The sequence below is a fragment of the Peromyscus maniculatus genome, chromosome 6, assembly GCF_049852395.1.
Source record: "Peromyscus maniculatus bairdii isolate BWxNUB_F1_BW_parent chromosome 6, HU_Pman_BW_mat_3.1, whole genome shotgun sequence".
Classification (NCBI taxonomy): domain Eukaryota; kingdom Metazoa; phylum Chordata; class Mammalia; order Rodentia; family Cricetidae; genus Peromyscus; species Peromyscus maniculatus.
Window position 1 is genome coordinate 5,679,586 of NC_134857.1, and position 22,304 is coordinate 5,701,889.

At 47.0% G+C, this 22,304-nt stretch overlaps 1 long non-coding RNA gene across 3 annotated transcripts in view; it reads right to left on the reverse strand.

The window, feature by feature from the left end:
- The window catches only part of LOC107401777 (uncharacterized), a 646,803-nt gene that overhangs the window by 21,108 nt on the left and 603,391 nt on the right, over window positions 1–22,304 (reverse strand). For 2 of the 3 annotated variants that reach the window (XR_013051989.1, XR_013051990.1), the window contains 2 exons: window positions 2,469–2,759; window positions 105–393 (listed from right to left, as the gene is read on the reverse strand). This is a non-coding gene — a long non-coding RNA (uncharacterized LOC107401777). Of the gene's footprint in view, window positions 1–104; window positions 394–1,440; window positions 1,582–2,468; window positions 2,760–22,304 lie in introns of all 3 variants that reach the window. The other variant, XR_013051991.1, reaches the window with a different exon arrangement.

Sequence of the window (22,304 nt, forward strand, 5' to 3'; positions counted from 1 at the left end):
GAATTTTGAAAGGAAACAGAAGGTAACTCAGGAGCCATTTCTTTTCTTGTCTTTTTCTCAGAACAACCACAGAAGGAAATGCTCCAGATGCAGCTCTAGCTCACCTCGCTGTGTTACCAAATGCAAGTTGCTAAGATCTTCCAGAGAGAATGTGGTTCTCCGCTGTGTGAGTCACTAAAACCGTGGGGCCACCCATTGTCTGAGATGAACTCACATGGTCCTTCCAGCGTGGGACCTCCTGGTAAGCTTCTCACAGGGCCCGGGGCTGACCAATAGGACCACAAATGGAAAATGAGGTCTGCCTTAGTTTTGCAAGAGACGCCTGAATTCTTAGACCAAAGCAACCAGTCAGATTCTTTTAAATGGGTCTTGAGGAGAATTTCTAGATTCAATCTGAAAAAGAAAAAAAAAAGTTATAAGTCCTATATTCCCAAGACCCCCCTATTAGCTTCTTCAGCTTTAAGATTCTTCTCTCAGAAAATAAAAAGTCATTTTACATGCCTTTAATCCCAGCACTCAGGAGGCAAGGGCTGGCAGATCTCTGAGTTCGAGGCTAGCCTGGTCTACAAAGTGAGTTTTAGGACTACCAGGGCTACACAGAGAAACCCTGTCTCCCAAAACCAAAATCCAAAAAAAGAGGTAATTTTTCATTTTCCTTTCTTCCTTCTGGGATAGCCTTGAACTTGTTATGTAGCCAAGCACGACCTTGAACTTCAGAATGTCCTGCTTCCTCCTCTCAAGTGCTGGTTTATTCCGGACTGGAGATCCAGCTCCGGGCTTCCTGCACTCTAGAAAAGCATTTTAGCAGCTGAGCTGAGCCCTCGTTTTTCAGTTTTGTGCATAAACATCTGTGCAGTGATACAGATGTTTTGTTTAGTAGCTGCCCGAGCCGGACACTCTCTGATGGTGACAACCCACCAGCGTGCTGTGGTGTGGAGCACACAGTAAAACCTACAGATACATTTCTAGGTGCAAAGTCTGAACTCCTGAGGCCCCACTGGCTGGAACCTGTTCAGACCTAGCTGGCGTCTCCCTGCCTGCTCAGTGTCATCACAGGCCAGGGACCCTGAACCCTACAACATCAGCAGATATCTTGGAGCCCTGGAGTCCTTCAGGTACCAAATGCAAAACTCCTTAAGTTACTCTTCCCAAAAATAACCTGTGCAGAAGAGAGACCTCCTGAAACCAGATGTAAAGCAACAAACTCCAAAAAAACTGCCTTGACAAGCTTCCAAACTCTCAGGAAGTATACCGTATGGAACACAGCAAGGTCCTGGTGCTGATGGTATTTCTCCAGCTAATTTTCACTCTTGAGTTGTTATAGCCAATAAACACTGACCCACAAGTTTTCTTTAGGTGGCCCGGTGGTCTCCTCTCGGTTGGGTTTGTAATTAGGTGTCAAGCAGGAGGGCTGTGGCCTTAGTTATCTATCTCGCCTACCAGGCACAGGAGAGACTGTCCAAATAGCCAGGAGCCATGAGACCCAGGATGACTGCCCATCCCAAAATGACTTCACTGTGTTGCTTCAGCACCACCCTGTGTGACTCCAGCTTTGCTGTCTGTCTCCAGGATCCAAGAACCCTGACAACAGAGTGAAAAGAAGCCTGTAGGAAAACATGTGACTGTGGCCCACGCCGCTGGCTGCCACTCGGGGACCGCTTTCAGATGTAACACTCGCTCTCTACAGAGCTGCCCCAAATTTCTCTTAGTCATTACTTTTGGGGGGTAATTTCTCTTCTAACTTGTCATTACTTTTTTTTGTCCAACTTTTAGGACAATAATCATGATTTAATTCTGAAAAGTTTCCGGGGGGTGGGGGGGGAAGGCAGGGGCTGAGATGAGAAATGGGTTAGGAGAAAGATGTCTATTTCTTATTCCTTGTCCTCCTCCTTCCTCCTCGTTTCTTTTGATAGGGTTTGATGTATCCCAGGCTGGTCTGGAACTCACTGTGCGGGTGAGAAAGACGTTCAGTTTCTGATTCTCCTGCCTCCTCGACCCTAGTGCTGGGATTACAGGTGTGCACCACTATGCTCTCTGTGGGGCTGGGGCGCAGCTCAGTTGGTGGAAAGCTTGCCTAGCATGTAAAGGCCCTGGGTTCCATCCTTCACTGCATAAACCAGGTATGGTGGCACACGGCTGTAATGCCAGTATTCAGGGGGGGGGGGGTTAGGAGGTTTAGAAGCTCAAGGTTATTCTCAGCTACATAGTGAGTTCTAGGCCAAGCTAGGCTACATGAGACCGTCTCAAAATCAAGTGGAAATAAGAATAAGAGTCCAGAGCTGACCACAGAGAAGGAAGAGGGCAAGGGCTCAGGAGTGAAGGAATGGAAATGTCCCTTCCTTCTTGTCCCTGATGTGGCTGTAGCAAGCTGGATGGCTTTCAGCTACAGATGGAGGCAGATCTGGATGAGGGGTGGGGCACACTGCAGGTTTCCAGTTGTGCTCTGGTCTGCACAGACCGTGGGGTACCTTTCAGCATCCGGTGCTCTCTTCCTGCATCCAGGGCTGACTCTGGCTCTTCGTCCCTGTCACCACACAGTCCCAGTGGAGCCGCTCACTCCTCCACCTGCATTTACGCTTTCTGAACACACACGTCCACGTCTTCAGTGTCCTACAGTTTTTCTTGGCCCGGGTTCTTTTGTTTGAGATCCTGGGACCTTGGGATTCACTGGACTTCAGCTGACATCAGTATGCTGCCTGTGTCTTCCCGTAGAGAAGACAATGCCCGAGAGGAAAGTGCTACATTCCCCTGTGGACACACTGGAAGAATGTGTGAACATCAAGTTATTTAAGAACGAAATAGGAGTCTGAAGATCTTTTAAGGTCCCTCTGTCACGGCCTCCTCCACCCATCCCACACTGCTAACGGCTGCCCTCATTGTGCTCATAATCATAAATCTAGAAGTAACTTTATTATTTATTTGCTTATTAGATTGATTTATTTATGTATTTTATGTATATGAGTGTTCTATTTGCATGAGCGCCTGCAGGCCAGAAGAGGGCATCAGATTCCATTCCAGATGGTTGTGAGCCACCATGTGGGTGCTGGGAGTTGAACTCTGGACCTCTGGAAGAACAGTCAGTACTCTTAACCCCTGAGCCATCTCTCCAGCCCCTATTTATATATCTATGTTAATTTATTATTCTCTCATATATTACATCTTGATTGCAGTTTCTCCCCCTCCTTTCCTCCCACTCCCCTCTCCTCCAGACCCACTCCCCCCTCCATTTCCCTTCAGAAAAGGTCAGGCCCCCCAGGAATATCAACCAGACATGGCATAACAGGCTACAGTAAGACTAGGCTCATATCTCATATCAAGGCTGGATGAGGCAGCCCAGTAGGAGGAAAAGGTTTCCAAAAGCAGACAAAAGACTCAGAGACACCCCACTCCCACTGTTAGGAGTCCCACGAGAACACCCAGCTACATAACCATAACATATATGCAGGGGACCTAGCACATAGGGCCCATGATTGCTGGAGAAGTAACATTAAACACCTACAATGACCTACATGTGCATTTGGGTTTTTTTTTTTTTTTTTTAAAGAGAGAGAGGGATTTATCTTTATTTTATTTTCAAGACAGGGTTTCTCTGTGTAGCCCTGGCTGTCCTGGAACTTGTTCTGTTTATCAGGCTGTTTATCAAGCGATCCACTTGCCTCTGCATTCCAACTGCTAGGTAGGATTAAAGGCGCCCAGCTTTATTTTTATTTTCTTTTGTGTGTGTATACACACACACACACACACACACACACACACACACACACACACACACAAGAATACTGATGTTCTACTAAGGGCAGAGGGCATCAGATTCTCCAGAGCTAGAGTTATTGACAGCTGTAAACTGCCTGACATGGGGACTGGGAACTGAACTCAGGTCCTCTGCAAGGACAGCAAGTGTTCTTAACTAATGAGCCATCTCTCTATCTCTTAATGCACACTTAGAATATAAGATACTATTTCTCTCAAGGCTGATGCATCCAATTGTTGATCATAGGATTCAAATTAAACAGCCAGTCCTATCCCTTCTCGGAGGGCTGAGTTAGCGGCTATAAAAGTTCAGATTCAGAACTGAATTCCCCTTTGCATTTTCTCGGGCTTGCATTGCGATCTTGGCCCTTTGATTGCGGCACAGCACTCGAATTAAGAGTCACCTTGCTAAACTGGACTCTTCTCACTTCTGTGGTGCTGTGAACTACATTGTCATAAAATCAATAGGAAAACCTCAGCTGTCACGGATCCTAAACAACTCCTAGCCACAGAAATAACGCCAACTGGCATTTCCGAGTTGGAAAATGTGCTGTTTGGATGACAAGAGCAGATCTACCCAAACGGCTTTAAATTTCCTGATCTCTGTGAGTGCGGAGGCCTGCCCCCACTGGGAGACTGAGATCCCGGAATCCGCTTTGCTCCTGGTTAGAGACCAGGTGTTCCCTTTCTTCTTTCAGAAACAACCACAGGGGCCAGCACAGCATATTGAGATGTGGGACTCAAAGCTATTTCTAAGCTCTTCTAAGTTGGCTTTCATAGAATTTATAACAGGATTTCAAATTAGGTATTTTTTTTTCTTTCCTGCACCAATGAAAAATTCAGATTTGGATTTAAAAGTAGAATTCGGAAACTAAGTGCTGAACAGTTTCAAAGCCTGTCTGCACGGCCACTGCCAGGCCACGGCAGTATTAAACTCAGCAACTCCGAAAACAAGGGCACATTTTTGAACTGTAAACATAGCAGCTACCAATTGCCTCTGTCCCGACCTCGCCATTCCGGAAGACGTGCTCAACCTTGCTGCAGTCGTCTTCAAGCATGCTAGCCTACCATTCATAGGAGAGAAGAGGAACCCATGTGACTGCACCTGTTAGTTCCATTTTATCTGTGACACGCTGCTTTCCGCTCACCTCAGTGACTTGTTTCATGGGAGCTCATTTAAAAACCTGTTACTGGCTGCACCCACCCTGGAGTCCATTTGGAGACTTTGATTATGCAGGAAACATGTTAACTCATCCCCAAACCTTGCTAAGAAGGTATATGACCATGGCACACTACAAATCGGTTGCACACTATAGGTAAAGATATTCTCTGATGACTCTGTCACAGAGTCTGCACAGCAAACAGCACAATTGTTCAGTGCCTGTGTCAAACTACCCATGTAAGTAAGTAAATACATACAATACATACTTAAGAAAGCTAGAGGGAGGCTGGTGGTGGCGGTGGCGCATGCCCTTAATCCCATCACTTGGGAGGCAGAGGCAGGTGCAGCTCTGTGAGTTCGACGCTAGCTTGATCCATAGAGTGAGTTCCAGGAGAGCCAGAGCTACACAGAAAAACCCTGTCTTGAACCACTGCCCCCAGCCCCCGCCCAAAAAAAGCAAAGGGAAACCAGACATTAGCAATCGAAGTGACACAATATAGCATGGATGTGTGACACTTGTCATTTCTAAACTAAGGCCGTTGGAGTTTGTATTTCTTACTTCTGCCATCATTAAGATCTTTGATCTAAGAATGAAGCATACTACCTGTAATCTGCTCAGCTTGCTGGAGTCAAGGTTTGTATGTTGTACCCACTTAGCTCTGGAAGGAAACAGAACTTGGGCTTCTGTAAAAAGCCAGTATTTCAAACTAGCCTCATTTTACAAGCTCTCAGAAGTCTCCAACTTGCCAGGCAGTGGTGGCACACAACTTTAGTCCAAGCACTTGGGAGGCACAGGCCAGAGCTCACTGAGAGATCAGAGTTCAAACTTAGAGATCTCTGGGTTTAAGGCCAGCCTGGTCTACAGAGTACGTTTCAGAACAGCCTGGGCTACACAGAGAACCCTGTCTCGAAAAACACACAAACAAATGGGAAAAGGTCTCTGACTCATTCCCAATAGTCTTTTGAGACAGGGACCCAGGCCTAGGCCGGCTTTGAACTTGTGCCTCCCAAGTGCTAGGATTACAGACGTGCACCACTACACTCAGTTTATGCTGTGCTCTAATTCGAACCAATGCTTTGTGCGCGTCAGACAGGCACTCTATCAACCAAGTGAGATCCTCAATTCATTCGCTCTCTTGGCCACTTTACTGTAGGACTGTGGGCACTGCAGAGTTTATCTACACTCACAGTTCATGGGTGAGAAGGGAACAGAAGGGACAAAGCCCACACAGGTACCAAGACACTATTTCAGACAAGTGTCACCAGTGGAAGTCAGGACCGAGCACATCATACCAGCTGCAATTGGGTTAACTCTGATGTTTAGCTGTAACTGGACACTTGATCAGTTAGCTTTTCTTGCCATTGTAGGAAATGACTAAATCCCATCCCAATCTGAATGGGTGGGAAGAGGGGGGCTTGTAAAACTAGCCCTGCTTCCCTAAATTTGATAGAGTGTTCCTCCATATAGCCAAGGCTGACCTCAAATCTCCAATGTCTGAGCCTCTTGTCTCCAGCTCCCACCTCCTAAATTCCAAACCAGGGGTGTGAGTCAATACACTGAATGCACAGAACGTCCTAAGTCCTCATAAGGGTCTGGCCACCCCCATATATATGCCTTCTGAGGCAGTTCCCTAAGCTTTCTCTTGACTTAATTTTACAGACATATCTGAGTCTCCACTGATCTGTTTAAATAGCACACGGTGTACACCAGACAAGAGTCTTGTGCCACCAATTTTGGCACATTGTTTCTTCTATAATTCTTGTCCTCATCCAAGCAAGGCACCACAAAAGGCTAATTTCCAGCCCTGAAAACATACTTAAAGTACAAAAATCATTACATCAGCAAAATATACATGAAGTTCCAAGGTTATAGATTTGAAATCCTCTGGTTCCATCCACCAGATGGGGACCCAGGTATGACGGTCCCCTGCAGATACCAAGTTCTAGACTAATGGTATAGAGACTCTGCCCCTGGAGCACTCTGTCCTTGGGGATTCAAAAAGGGAAAGATTTCAATGTTCACTTGCTAGAATTACTACAGTTCATAAGAGTCCAGGATGCACCTCTTTTCTCTCTCTCTCTCTCTCTCCCTCTCTCTCTCTCTCTCTCTCTCTCTCTCTCTCTCTCTCTCTCTCTCTCTCACTTACTCTTCTTGGTCACTAAGAAAATACATCTTAAAAGGAATTCTCCTCTAGGCAGCTCACTAAGAGCAGACAGAGCAGGATTTCTCTTCTGGGAAGTGTGAGCACTTGTTGGTCTCTGGGTTAGGGGCGGGGTTTGAGAGATTCGACCTCTGCCTGCCCTTGCAAGTTGTGGGGTTGTAGATTGGCAGCCGCTCTGTGGAGGCAGGGCCAGGGATAGCAGGGGTCAGCGAGGTTGAGATGTATTCAAATGTAAATTTACACCTGAAAAGACAGAATGGAGTCACCCACTTGGGGGGTGATTTGAGTTTCTTGTGAATACACGCCCTGAGTGCTTCCTCGGAAAAGATGAAAGTTGCAGCAGAGGGGAACGCGGTCCAGAAGTGACGGAGCAGGAAGAAAGGAGGGAGCAGAGACAGCTTTGATGAGCAGAAGAAATGAGTTCGGCCACCGGTTGTAAATCTGTTTCCAACTTTTCCTTTTCAAGGCAGTTTTGAGATACAATAGCATGGCGGTAATTTCTGCCTTACTAAATATTTGGAGATTGTCTATGAAATCAAAAAAAAAAAAAAAAAAAGAATATTCAAATAAAAAAAACCAGCCTCTTTTTTCCGGGCATTTGAATGGGTTTTCTTGCTGTGTAATAGTCTTTTCTCTTTAATGACTGCTACCTGCCTTGCTTAGTGGAATCCCAAAGTACCAGTGAGTAACCAAGAAAGAAAGAAAGAAAGAAAGAAAGAAAGAAAGAAAGAAAGAAAGAAAGAAAGAAAGAAAAAAAAAAACCACTTCTACATTCCAACACTGCCTTCAACCTCAAATGACGGTAAAAGGTTCATTCAGACCCCAGGACCACACTGAGGCATTAATTAGGCTGATGAAATCCATGGAAATGTATGGATTCAGCATAATCAAGTTTCCACCGCAGACTACCGTTTAGGAATACGTGAGCAGCTGGGAGAATAGAAAGTACTGTTGGAGTTAAGTCATGCATGTAATTGAGTATATTTAACATAACCATTTTAATGACCAGTGATTAAAAGTGCATCTTACTTAAATGGTATATCCTCTGCAATTTGTTCATATCAACTCGATAATGTTCTCAGAAGGAAAAGGGGGATACAAATTTCTAAACAAGATTTTTTTTTTTTGAGTTTGGAAGAAAAAGGCAAGAAAATGAACTGAGAAGGGAATAGACTCTTTCTTGCATGCAAACACCTTTACCAGTGTGCTATAAATTAGTCACTGTTTTGGGCAATCTGTGCTCAGTTCAAACAAAGCACATAATATATAAATATTTTCCCTAAAGACACTTTCTCTGATGAAAACTAAGGTTCATCTGTGTGTGCATGTGTGTGCGCTCTCACTCTCCAGTGCACTGGATTTTAAGATTTTTTTTTTCTTTCTGATTTTAAGAGCTTCCCCTAGGAAGCTGGGAAGTTCACTCTTCTAATTCTTCCAACCTGTAGGGTTGGCTGATGTGAGCTGCCTCTGGGAAGAAGGAGGATGCAGAAACAGAAGCACTCAGCTATGACTGTCCATAAGCAAACACAGTCCAGAAATCTGTAAAGTGGGGGGATGAACTGTTCAAACCACTCAGGGGGTCTGAACCCTCAGCCCACAGGCTTAGAGGCAGAGTAGGCTCCCTTCCATTCATAGGGACCAGGCCTATAAATGCAGGCTTTGTGGGACCATTGTTATAAGTTCTCAGCTTTTGTGCTAAAAACAACAACAACAACAAAAAACAAAAAACAAAAAAACACCCCAAACCCACCAATGACTGTGCCCCAGAAAAGAATCGAAAGACAGAGGAGTGTGTAAATCTCACGAATTGCACACACCCATACAGGCGCCATTAAAAGTGGGAGCTTGGGAGGGCTGTCCAGCTCCCCAAAGTTGCTCCACAGAGCTCTTTTTACCTCATTTCACTCCCACCCCCATCCCCACAGAGAGACAATCTATTCTCCTGTTAAAAAGGAAGGCCGCAGAGGGGCACATTGCTGTGAACGTCTGGGAGTGGGGCTGACACTTTTACTAGCCTCAGAGGAGGGGGCTAAGTATGCAAACACGGAAAAGGAGATTGGTGCATGTACTTGGGTTGCATCGGCTAAAATGAAAATGTTTGTAGGGGAAAATCGTTTGGAGTCTCTCCACCTCCAGGTAACGTGTCTTTTTTGACTTGGAGGGACAGGTCCGGGATGCGCGAGTTCTGAGGCGCACTCTTGTCCTCAATGTGCAGTCTATAAATATGGCGGAAGAGTGCTGGCAGGGCAGTCAGAGCGCAAGAATCTGAGCCTTGAAAGCATCTTTTCCTTCTGGCTATGGTGGCACTTAAGTGATAATGTGGGCAGTCAAGCTGGGAGATTTATATCTTTTGGAAAGTAGGGCAAGCCAGATGGTAATAGCGTCATTAACACACAAACTTGGGATGTGAGAGCGAAGCTTGAAATCAGGGGAGAGCTCCAGAGAACAAAGGGGGCTGCTGTGAAGAGCCCCCCCTCTGCTGGCCAGAGCTATGAGCCCCTTGGTACTGGGGTCTGCTCCTGTCCAGAACTGGATAATAAACAGTGGCCTCCCCGATCTCCCGTTGTGACTTAGGGCAGAGAAAACTTTTCCTGACAGGCAAATTCAAAAGTCATTCATGGGTAAGCCTTCCTACTCTGAAGGGGCAGCAGTGGGCCTTTAATTCAAATGTGTGCCCCCCACCCCAGGATGATAAGCCTGCAGTGTTGACACTTTATGAAATCAAAGTTCTGCTTAGTGTATGTTTCAGACAAAAGTTCACTTCCCTCCCCTTGTGTAAACACTGTATGCAAACAAGACAAGTTCAGAAGCAACTCCTTTTCTTTTCTTTTCTTTTTCTTTTTTTCTTTTTTTCATTTTGGTGTTGGGGTTTGGTGCCGAGGTGTTGGGGGGCGGGCGGTGGCAAACCTGAGTTTTACTTTGGAAAACTTTGACGTTCAAGCCAAACTCTTACTGAGTAGATATGGTTTAGAAAGAACAAAGAGCATACTAGGACAGTATTAGAAAGTACTACTAATAATGTGTTTATTCTAACTATCTCCACAGACCTTTGTGAACAGTAAGTGCAGTTGTAACTAACAAGACAGAAATTAGGGACCGTGTCGTCGTCGTTTTTATTAATGCAGCGTGTGTGTATACATATACACGCAATGCGTTACTAAAAAGAAGAGCAACGTTCTTGACACACTGAACGCGCCCTACACAGCTTCCGGAAGACAGCAAGCCAAGGTGACCGGGATCAAGCATTGACTGGCCTGAGTGATGACGAGGTATAAACTAAAATCGAACGTTTCCCTTTTTCTCCTTCAAAGCAAAACCGAAAACAGCCCCCCCTCCCTTAAAAATACCCCCAAACTGAAGCTCTTTAAAGACCTCGAGGACTTATGCTCAAGGCATTATTCAGAAAAATACTGAGCGGGGGCCGTTCGTCACAGGCAATTGTTAAAGGCTTTCAAAGAGCCGATCAAACGCGGCCAGAGTAATCTACGTTGGAGTCCGGATGGTGGAGTTACGGCGTACACCTGCGGGGTGTTTGCTGTCGTAGCCCCTCGCAGAGCTACAAATCTTGATTAAAGCTCCCTGCCTAAGTTTCTCCCCAGTTTGGAAACAAGAGTTTCTTGGGACAGTTCGCTTTGACCAGAGAGCTATTTGGACGCTCCAGACAGAGCGGAGTGAAGCCATCAAGGTGGGGAGGGACAGGGGCGGCGAGCAATTGCAAAGGTCTGTTTCTCAAATCGATTTTCCTGAACAGAACCTCCACCCAGATGTAGACAACCCAGTTAGAAGCCCTGATACGTGGCCTTGAGTTCTCGCGTCTCCAAAACTCCTTCACAGTCTTTGCCACAACTTTTTGTCGCCCCTGAGTGTGGATAGCAAGCTCAATTCTTTCCTCCGTTCCCACAGGTGCCCACCTTAACCTCAGGGTCAGTCTCCACCCTCGGTCAGCACTTTTTCTAGTACAAACCTACATCTTTCTCCCCCCCTAGGGTCGGTATCTAGTTTGAAACTTTCACTTTTGATTCATTTGTTTGAGATTATCTCCTCCCTCCCACTCCTTTTCTGGGTTGGCTAGGTTCCCATTGCCTTCACTCTGAGGGGCAAAAAATGCAAAGTTGTGAGAAAAGAAGGCGATGCGAGGGTCGGACAGTTGGAAGCGGGAGGGACGTCAGCGTCTGTCTGCAGTCAGCTAGCAAGTCCGCAAACCGTCTGCAATCGGTGTGTGACCCATTTGGGGGTGGGGTGGGGACTAACCGGCTGCCCGCGTTGCCAAGATCAACACTCGGAGCGAATGTTATCAATAGACCAATTTTCTGCTCTTACTCGGGGCTTTTTTTGTTTCATTCCTAAGTGGAGAGTGTCTGAGCTGCGCAAGAAGCAACTGTACGGAGGCGTCCGGAAAGAGAGGGCGCTAGAAGCGGGAGACGCAAATATGGAAATTAACTCATTAGGAAGGGGTGTGGTTAGCGCGAAGCCCCCTCCTCCATTCCTTCCTTTCTCCCTCGCTGCCACCGTCCTGGCTTGCTAAATATGAGATTACAAACAAACAAATAAAGCAGAAGCTGACTACGCAGCCCCAGATCAAACACGCTCCAGATAATTCTCTCCACTCAGCGCCGCGGCCAGCCCTGCCACGCAGCGCCCGCCCCTGCCGCCACCGGTGGCTGCGGCGCTGCCTGCGCCATCTCAGGCCGCCTGGTACTGCATCGGGGCCGCCGCCACCTTTCGAAGGCGCAGCACGTGGTTCCGACACCCGGCAGGGTGCACGTTTTAAGCCCTAAGACGCCAGCATCAGCCACTGTGGCGCCCTTCCGAGGGCGTCTGCTGACCTCGTGGTTCCTCTGCAAAGGCCGTGGGTGCTGGTGTGCTCTGGGGGAGAAACAATCGAACTAGAAAGGAATGTCCCCGAGTCCCTGGCCTGGGGCCTTTTTCTGCGGAGCCGTACTCCCAGCGCGAGATTGCGGTGTGCCAGGGCTCGGATGAGACAAAATTGGCACCAAGGCGGAGGCCTGCTTAGCATCAGAGCCCAAGATTGAGATATTAACAAAAGACAAGATGTCCAAGAGTGAAAACTGGGGGGGGGGGGAGGGCTGGACCCCCTGGAGTGCAACATTCTGTGTTTAAATAAAATCGCGCGCGCGCGCGCGGGGAGGGGAGCAATTAAAATGAAACAAAGTGCAAAACTCGCCACCGTTTAGGGTGATTCACACGCACGCACACGTCTCATGCAATCCTGTATCTAGCTCCTCAATGCCAGACTCAGTCAGTGTAAGGCCTGAGGCAAAATGGTGCTTCTAACGGCTGTCCTTCCGGCGACCGGCCTCCCCGCCCCTGCTCCCACCCTGACGCTCCCGCAGCTGCGGGCCCCTTGGAGGAAGGCTGCGCAGTCCCCAGCCTCCCGCTGCCTGCAGGCCACCGAGCCTCAATGCGGGCATTGTCCGCCGCGGGTGGGGAGGCCAGCAGACCGACACACAAGAATAGCAATGTGCCCGACTCCTCTTAGGAGAAAGTTTCCAAATGCCCTCCTTGTGCTGAAATACTACTTTCTAAAAAGTGCGAGTGCGTGTTTCTGTGAGCAAAGATTCGTTTTTGAAAATCCTCTATTCCTCTCAATTCCTCAACCCTTTTCACTTATTTTAGGTTTTCAGAAAGGGAAAGAGTGGGCAGGAAAGTGACTGGCCGAGGGCGAAGGGGGCCAAAAAACGTGAGCACGGTTGGCCGCGGTCACTGGGACGGTTCTGAAATACGGGCAGTTGTCACCCAGGTCGGGGACGCCGAGACAGCTGCTGGGTCTGCGCGGAGTGGGAGGAGGGCCCCGGGGCGCGTGTGCTGGGAAGCGTTTCGCACCTCCTGTTTATCTTAGAAAGGCGCGGAGGGGTGGGTGGGGAGCGAATTGTTCCTTTTCTCGACAGGCAGTATTAGTCGGCTAAAATGGAGAGGCGGGCACACACAAAAACAAAACCTCTGCAGGCTCCGAGTCTCTCTCCCCTGACCCAAATTCCAAAGGCTGAGGCTTGCCACTTAGAAGACATTCACAAGTCTGAAGACCCCAGCGTCCGCGGTCTTCCTACCAAGGCAGGAGCATGGTGGATGCCGTTAGAATTGGGCCTTTGAGGACACCGGGGATGCCTTCCTTCCAAGAGTGGTCTTTCTCTGGAGAGGATCTCTGGAGAGGATCTCTGGGTATTCTAAGCTCTTCCAGGTATTTGTACAAAAAAAAAAAAAAAAAGGCTCAGGTCGCTTGCCAAACTGTCTGGGACAAGTAAATTCCAAGACCCTGTAAAACCAATTCCCTTAAAAAAACAAATAAATAAATCACACCAAAACAAAATAAGACCAAAACTGACCAACCAACGAAACAAACAAACAAAAACCGAGGCTCCTACTCTCCGTGTGTCCCACAGCCAAATTGACGGTAAGGGCGCCCAAAGGGTTGTGGCTGTTTGCAAGTCGTGTTAATTTGGTAAGCTGACTGGATGCCTTAATGATAAATCCCCAAAGTAAAGAGCCCGATACAAGCTCTAATTGCTACTGGGAACTTCAGGTGGTTGCTAGGCTCTGTGGACCACCGCCACCCCAGAAAGCCTCCAACAGAGTGTTTGGACGGTGGGTAGAGGGGTGGGGTGGGGTTTCTACAGCTAGCGGTGCCCACATCTGCTGGGACTTCCATATCGAAGCTGTTCATTTACCGGAGCCAACTTATGAAACCTCCACAATTAGATCTTCATTGTCCTTCCCCCATAATACTGTCTAGAAAGAAAAGGTCTTCTCGGTCGGGGCCAATCCAACGAAGCGTTTGACGTTATTAAATAATAAAGCGATTGTGATTTACATTGTTGTTGAGAAAAAAAGGCCAATTATCCACTGTTATGTTGCCATAAAGATCATATTAACTCGAATTAGTAATCAAACAATATGCGAGCGCTTAAAAAGTACAGCAGAACTGGGTGACAGCTACCGCGACGTCTTCACTTTCACTAGCAGACCCACCCGCATCGTCAGCCTGAGCAAAAGAGGCCGACACCACAGGCCCGAAAGGAGGGAGAGAGCCGCGAGGTGGTGATTAACCGTGTCCAGTGTTAATTATTCTCAATTAATCCCAAACAGTGCAAACCTTTCCTGGTTCTCTGCAAGTTCCCGTGTTGGGGATGCTCTGGGGATTGCGCCTCCCTGGGAGGGAAGAGGCGCCTTGAGTACCTGCGGGCTGAGCAAAGGGGCTGGGATGCAGGTGCATTCCAGGATGCTGCGCGTGGCGCGCGCGGGAGTTTCGCTGCCTTCCCCACAGCCCCAGCTGCAACCCGAGGCAAACGCCAGACGTGGGTAAAGGCCCACAGCATCCTTCCACCCCACCCCACCCCCCGTGAATCCTGCGTCTTCTCTACTCAAATCCCTCTCGCGCGCGCCCTCTGTTATTAGGTTTATAACTCGTTGCCCACTTAAATCTGTGCAGCCAACCAAGGAAATCTAAATAGGTTTGAGTCGCCCCTTGGGTACCGAATGGAGGCTTTAATAAGAAAGATTAATTGTGGGTGTGTACCGGCCGGAAGATACGTTAGCGCTTAAGCTGCGGCCGCTGTGGATGGGGGAGCCAGAATGCTCTTCTGGGTCTCGACTTTAAGTAGGCGCCATAGGCATACCCACTGTGAGGCCACGGGCAGTGGCTTTGTCATTCTCTCAGACATCTCTTCCTGTAAGTTGAGGTTTTAAAGAATTTGGCCTTTGCTATCAATGCCTTCCAGAACCTCCGGGTGCACTCTGGCTCCTCCTCTTAGCCATGCAGAGGTGAGCAAGGGGTCCTGTCTGGCCCCACCGAAGTGTTTAAGTGAATCATAAACAGGCTTTGCTGGGGAGAGCCGTTGGAGAGTTGATGTTTTTCTTGGCTAGAGGGATGTGTTTTAACTGTAAGTAAACAGGGAGTAATTTTCCTCAGCACAAATGGGAACCATCTATTAGCCCGGCCACCTTGGTGTCACCCTCATATCGCAGGCTGTGCTGAGGGAAGAATCTCACCTCCCCCTAAATGTTCAGATCCAAAACTGAAACCTGGCCAAGCGATGGGGCCAGGGCAGGATGTGTGAAGAAGGGCCTGACTGCAGTTCTCAGTAGCATCTCACTCTTAAATAATCCCGTTTTAAACTTGCTGCACCCAGGCCCAAGTTGACACCAGTGAGGGGTGAAAACTCTTCTAATGTCTGCTCCTTGCCAGCAAGGGCAGCTAAAGGGTGGTCGCATTTCTGCCCAGAGTTTTAAAACAGTTGCCGCCTTTCCTGACCCCCTTCTCTTCCTCCCCACCCCTCTCCCCAGTAAAACCAATTCAAAAGGGGACAGGACATCGCTCAGCAAGATTAACGCGCCTTCATTTGTAGGATTAGCCCTCTCATGCCGCATAATAAAATACTAGAGGTCCTTTTACATTTAAACAAATACACGAAATTCATGCCTTCTCCTTTCCTGTTTGATCTCACAGGACGTGCAAGACCAGGGCTTGGAACCTAAGTAGTCTCAGAAAAACTTTTAACTTGGGAGTTTTCAGATCCTAGCACATCTGGGCCTTATGAACATTGATATTGGGAGAAAGCAGAGAGATCCACTTACTTTTCACATCTACAGCTATAGATTTGAGTTTGAAACTCACGATTAAAAGTCTGTTTGTTCCTCCCAGGGCTCATGGATTTCAATGCTGGCCATAGGAACCACAAAATGTTCATTAAAGGAACCTATGCAAGGCTACTGTATGGCCACTTTGTTGGTTCAGAACTATGGATGGGGGGAAAGTATGTAAGTGTGAGCCGATGTCACGCTGGCCACCAGTGTGTGGTCTATTGTGGGAAATGCTGCTTTTTGACTGAACAGAGGGCCCCCTCCCCCTTTCCCAGCTCTACTGCACCTGCAGTGGATGAGGGAGCCCCTGCCATTCAGCCCATCGCAGATTGTTCAAACAGAAGACATCTCTGACAGCACTCAATTCATTACATTTCTTCCTGCTTTTCAAACCAACACACACACACAAAATGAGTATTGCCAGCCAGTGACAGCCAAAAAAAAAAAAAAAATCTTAAAATACTTTATATGCAGCTAATTTAGAAGCTCACACAACTAGCCATGAAATATTTTGTGTCCTTAACTTGGAAATCTTCCTGGGGCTGGGTGGGGGATGGGAGGATTACCTGATTTTCTTTTTCCTATTGAAACTTATCTCCATACTTTGCATGGAAATAGTAAGTTTGCAGAACGACATTGCTCACAGGGCAGGGAGAACTTTCTACAGGAATCAAAGCAGAAACATGCGAGAGGAAATAGGACCTGATTAATCTCAGCAGAAGGTACCACTTGATATATATTCATAATTTATGCTGGGGAACCAGCATGCTGAAAGAGGTAGGGTACCCAAGCACCAAGAGCAGGATACTGAGAAGAAAGCGCTGGGGCCTGAAGTGTGAGCTAAACATTTAAATCAGTTTCCTGACAAGTGAGCCTCACCTCCATATGTTCAGGTTTACTTGGCCGTCTTGGATTCCAAAATGTTTTTGCACTATTTCACAAAGCTGAAGAGAGGGTGTTTAGAAAGCTGCTAAGGGTGTCAGCCTAGTTCATCAGAAGTTGGAGCAAACAAACTCCCAAGGAGACTAGATTTTAAGGTGCCTTCCCTGGAGGAGGAGAAGGAGGGGGAGCTTGGAAAGAGAGGCTTGCTTCAGCCTGACTGGACTGTAATGTTATGCAATAACCCAGGTTGGAGCTCTTGGATAATTCTTGCTGAATCATTACTCTGTGAGATCCTGGGCCAATATCAGAATATAAAGCCCAGTTTTAAGACCCTTTGCATTGGAAGGGAGTTAAAAAAAAAAAAAAGAAGGAAGGAAGGAAGGAAGGAAAGCAAGCAAGCAGGCTGACTTAAGGGTTGAAAAGAAACCCTGGGCAGTACATCTCCAGGACCACCAACAGGCTTCCACAGTGACTGTCCATCTTAGACACACTCCGGCCACCAAATGGTTTTCATCCATAACTTGCTCGGGCAATGTCTATAATCAGTGTTTGACTCTAACATGGCATCATTCTTATTTTGAGATGGGTCTGATGTAGCTCTAGCTTCCAGAAGTATAAATAAATCCTCAGGAGTGGAAGGTATGGAGGACACGGAAATGGCATGCCCTCGGCAAGCCAGGAGCAACCGTTCTAACCACCATGATGTCAGAGCCAGGTCCAAAGCTGCTGCTGGGACTCTGGAAGGGTGAACCAGACAAACCATGGCCCATCTAGAAAGACCTCTGGCCTAATTCAATAAGAAGAGCCTGGAGACAAAACACAGCTGATCGAGTCCTTCTGAGCACAGAACAAACCAGCTAGCAGATCACCCAACTTCCAAAGCACACATAAAGGGAAAAGAGTTCTGCTGTAGACACACATGAGCAGACCTGGGGTTATTTGTAGGAGAGACTGGCCATGTGAAGGTTGGGGAGGTCAGGGGCCTCCCGAACTGGACCTTTTGGCAGTATGATGGAGTCAGCTTTACTGGCCTGGCCAGAAACTCTCTGGTGTTTCTTTTCCCAATCAGGCCTCCCCGAGTTGCTCCAAACCCTGACATTACAAAGTGGGGATAACAGCCCTAGTAGCTTGGCCACCAGCGATAAGAATGCTCTGGAAGAAGTCATGGCTCCTTATAATACCGTCACTGTTACACTGCCCTCTGGGAGTGAGGGCAGCTCAAGTCTCCAATGCCAATATTCTTCCCTTCAGGAAGACCCAGAGTGATGACAGAGTTTCGAAGTGACTTCCCAGGCTAACCCTAAGCCGGAAAGGGTGAAAAAGAGGTGAGAAGAGTGACCCCCAAGCATAATGTCACTGCCGAGGACCGGCAAGAAGGGCCAGCATCTTTGTATCCAGCTTTGAGACACCTGCTACCCCTGTCTCTCTCACCTTATTCTGCTAGACAGAGAGGAAATCTCTGGCTCGAATCAAGCCTGGGGGTGTGGGGATGTGGGGGTGTGGGGGTGTGGGGGTGTGGGGGTGTGGGGGTGGTCTCCACAGCCATCTCTCTCTACTTCACACCTGAGGAAGTGCAGGGCTGGCTCAGCATCCCCGCCTGCATCCTTCCACCCCACCCACCCCCCAACCAGACAAGAAGACTCTCAGAGTTTCCCACGCTTCTGCCAGTGCTCTGCTTCTGATCCTGGGTGGGAAGGACCCAGCCCGGCTTGGCCATAGGCAGAGAACTAGGGTGAGATGTCAGGAAGACAAGTCCTGGGCCAGCAGCTTCTGATTTGGAAAGTCTGGGGTTCTCTCTGGGGCCAGGAGGTCAACACACAGAGGGTTCAGGCTCCCGCGCAGGAGGCGGGGACTCTGTAGCAGCAACTGGGTGCAGGAATACGGGAGGGCAGAGAGGCTGGGAACCCCTGAGCATCTTCTTGTGTGTGTGTGGGGGTCTCTGGGGATAGGGGCCTGGTCTCGGTGACGTCAGGAACTGCCCAGTCCAGGTTAGCCACCGGCTTGGTTTGCCCCAGCCCAAGCTGAGTCTCTAGGCCTGGGACCTGCAGTCTCTTCCTTTCAGGCGGCCTGCAGTAGGCTGGGGAGCTCTCAGCTCAGCCCTGCCGAAACTGGGTCTTGAGAGGCAAAGGTGGTTCAAAGAGACGAAATCTTTACACATCCGTGCCCACTGGACTCGGTATAGACCGGCAGATAAGGTCAATAAAAAAGAAATAGCCCCTCCGAGTTTTGAATCACCTGAGCAGCCTGTCAACTAGAAACACTACCTCTAGTCGGAACGCTGGCCCAGAAGCAGCAGCTAAGTAAGTCTCTGCAGCTCTCAGAGGAGAAAGATTTACCGCTTGCTTCCGGAGAAAACAGAGAGCAGCGCCCAGGAAGTCAGAAGTGTTCCCATTCTACCAAAATATAAAATACAATTCATCCGGAACCGCACACAGAAAGAGGGCTCTGACTCGAGAAATCCCCGCTTACCTGAGTACTCCAGTCTCCCCAAGAGAAGTCTCTTTAGTCAAAACAAGCAAGTCCAGTCGTCCATTATTTTCTAAAGGCCACAGAAGGAAAACATCCTCGCGGAGAATAACAATACTAGGGCTGGCCAGCATCCCTAGAAGAGAGGAGGTTCTCGGCGGCGTCACGGGCACATTTCCGGTAAAGTTTTTAATAGAAAAGAACTATGAAAAACATCAACTTTCTCCTGCAGTTCGAGCTGTCTCCCTGTCTTTGGAAAGCTCTGTTGAGCTTCTTATTTTAAATTTCCAGAGGCTGTGTGCCTTTGGACATTATCCAGGATCTCACAGTAAAGGACAGTTTCTCCTGTCTTTAAGGGATCCATCTCCTAGACAGGGTCCCTAGGGAGAGGCAGTCAGATATCTTTCAAGTCAGGTCAAAAAAGGAAGCTGAAGAATATGAAGTCAATCCCCAACCCAGGCCCAGGTGGACCCTGAAAGGAAGTCTTAGCTCCAAGGGCGAGGAAAAGCAGCAGAAAACAAACAAAAACAAGGCAAAAAACCCCACAGAGATGCAAATTATTTTAAAGTAATAGTAGGGGGGGGGGTATAGGAGAATTATGAACAAGTCCTGGCTGAAAGAGTTCCAGGCAAAAGAAATCCCAGGAAGAAAAAAATGAAGGCTTGTTTTTCAAAACTTTTCAAAAAAAATAAAAAATAAAAAAGAAAGAAAGAAATGGGGGAGGGGGGTTTCAGAGAGGAAGTGCTTTCAATCACAACATAAAATAGATAGATATATAGATTATAGATAGATAGATAGATAGATAGATAGATAGATAGAGATGCTAACTAATAGTGATCAGGCCACAGTCAGACCTCAATCTCAGGGCAGTTAGCTATAAACCGTGATCAGTTGAAAAGTAAAACCTCGTGCACACAAAGGCACGATTTAATTTCGCTCTTGTAATGGTTCTAAATGAAGACCCCATCACCAAGCAGTTTAGCAGTAGTACTGCCCCCCCCACACCCCAGGCGCTGATCAGCTCTTTCAATGTGAGAAACTGGCAGCTCAAACTCAGTCAATGGAGCGCCTACAACAAAAGTTCTGAAAAGCTGAATGAATTGGGCTGTAATTACTACCCCCCCAGCTTATCTCTTATTCATTCAATTTATATTATTGTGGAGGAATCTTACTCTCAAAATCATTTGATTACCATTTTACCTAGGGTCATGGAAGAACGTGTGACATGGCAGAAATTCACCCCCCTTACAGTGTTCAGGCCAACAGGAGAAGGGGGTGACTCCTTGCACCCCAGTTTACTCTGCCATTACTAGAACTCAGAACACTCAGCCTGGTGCCTTCCATTTCAAACCTTTGCTTTTATTGCCAAACAAGAGTATGTACCCTATCTAAGCTCAGAGCCTGATAGGGACTATGAAATCCTGTGACTTTGCTATTTAGACAAGGCAGAGGTTACATAAAACACCACCCAGTCCCCCACCCCAACACAAACTCCAAAAGATCTTCCCAGACGTGGTGATGAAATTAACATAAACTATTTTGTTGTTCTTCCTTTCAAACCAAAAATAGTCCCTGAAATAGGAAAAAAAAAATGTAATTCTTTCCTTTGGTTTAGGAAAATGTTTCATGAAAAAAGTCGTCTTTGGAGTGCCAGGTTCTCACACACCCTTTCCATCTGAGATGTTAGTGAGGGATAGTCTCGGGAGATTTTCCTACTGCAAGAATGTGCCGCTTTCCAGAAATAAGTACAGCTATTACATCCAAATCTACTAGCAGTCTAAATAATTAATTGAAGCATTGCTCTCTGACCTTGAAAAGTCCAGTAGGGACACATTTATAGTAATAATACCTCCGAATGAGCCCTTGTCAAATATTCATTTAGTGGTTAATGTGAGCCCTTTCCCCCTGGGATGGGCTGTGATACCAGCTTTCCGGCATTGGCAGAGGAACCTTGCTAATCTACTCCCGCTCAGCAAAATATTTTAACACTCTTTAAGATATGGAGGGGGCGGGTGTGAGAGAAAGGAAATGTAGCAAGAACAGATTATATGCTCATCCTGTTGCACATTTCTAGTCTGTGTATAAAGTCAAAGCAACATTTAAATTTACCCTCCTGACTGGAAATTAAGTCTCTTTGACCAGAATAATATCCCAAGGAATGAAGTGAACACCCAGTAATGGAAGTAAGCCATTCCTGGGCAGAATTAAGACTTTATCCCTCATCTTAAAAATGAAATTAGTCTTCCTTTAATCCCAGTACTCGGGAGGCAGAGCCAGGTGGATCTCTGGGAGTTCGAGGCCAGCCTAGTCTATAGAGCGAGATCCAGGACAGGCACCAAAACTACACAGAAAAACCCTGTCTTGGAAAAAAAAAAATCAAAAAAGAAAAAGGAAAAAAAAAAAAAGAAAGAAAGAAAGAAACTGGTCTTAAAAATTATTTGCTCATAAATGTTAAGCAGGGTATGAAATTACACATCTTGGGAATTGTTTTACTCAATTAAAAGGCTAATGCAAAAGAAAAGATGTCCTTTTCTTCAGCTGCAGTTTATCAAACACTGCTGTGTTTGCAAACAAAATGCTTTGGTCTATACTTTCAAAACTACTTGGTTTGGAGATATGGGCTTCTCCTTCTTTTGCAGAGTGATAATCATTTAAATGATTTCAACCCTCAAAAGTGCTCTTCTGTTTTGCAAGATATCTGAACCTGAGCATCTCCCCACAATGTTTGGTTTGAGTCAGATTCACTGAGCTTTTTTCCTGTTCCTTTAAATTGGGAGGTTGAGTCGGGTCAATTATTGTAAACTTTATATATATACCCCTAAGATATACTTATTTTCAAATATATACGTTCCATACTGTCCACTGGCTCGAATTCCGGGAATATCCTCCCCTCTCTCCCAGCACGATCGTTTGGTTCTTTATTCAAAGTTTCTTTCATTCCTATGTGTGAGCAAGAACTGTCGAACGTGCTCATTACCACGTGAATAATCCTATATGCATCACAATGGCTGGCCAGGCCAGGGGAAATTCTTTTAGAGTCTCTGCATTAATTAGAGGGGAAAATGCCTCGCTTGGATTGGGAACAGAATAAATGTCTCTTCCCAGCACAACATAACCGTAAAAACGAAAATAAAGAAGTAAACAGCACACTGAACACCTAAAATGAAGCGATCGAGAAGAAATATAAACACAGAAAACTAGACCTTCAGAGTCCTCCACAACATTAGCAGCTCCTCAAGAAAGAAAAGACTTTCTTGCAAAAGAGGCCACATAGGCCGAGAGAC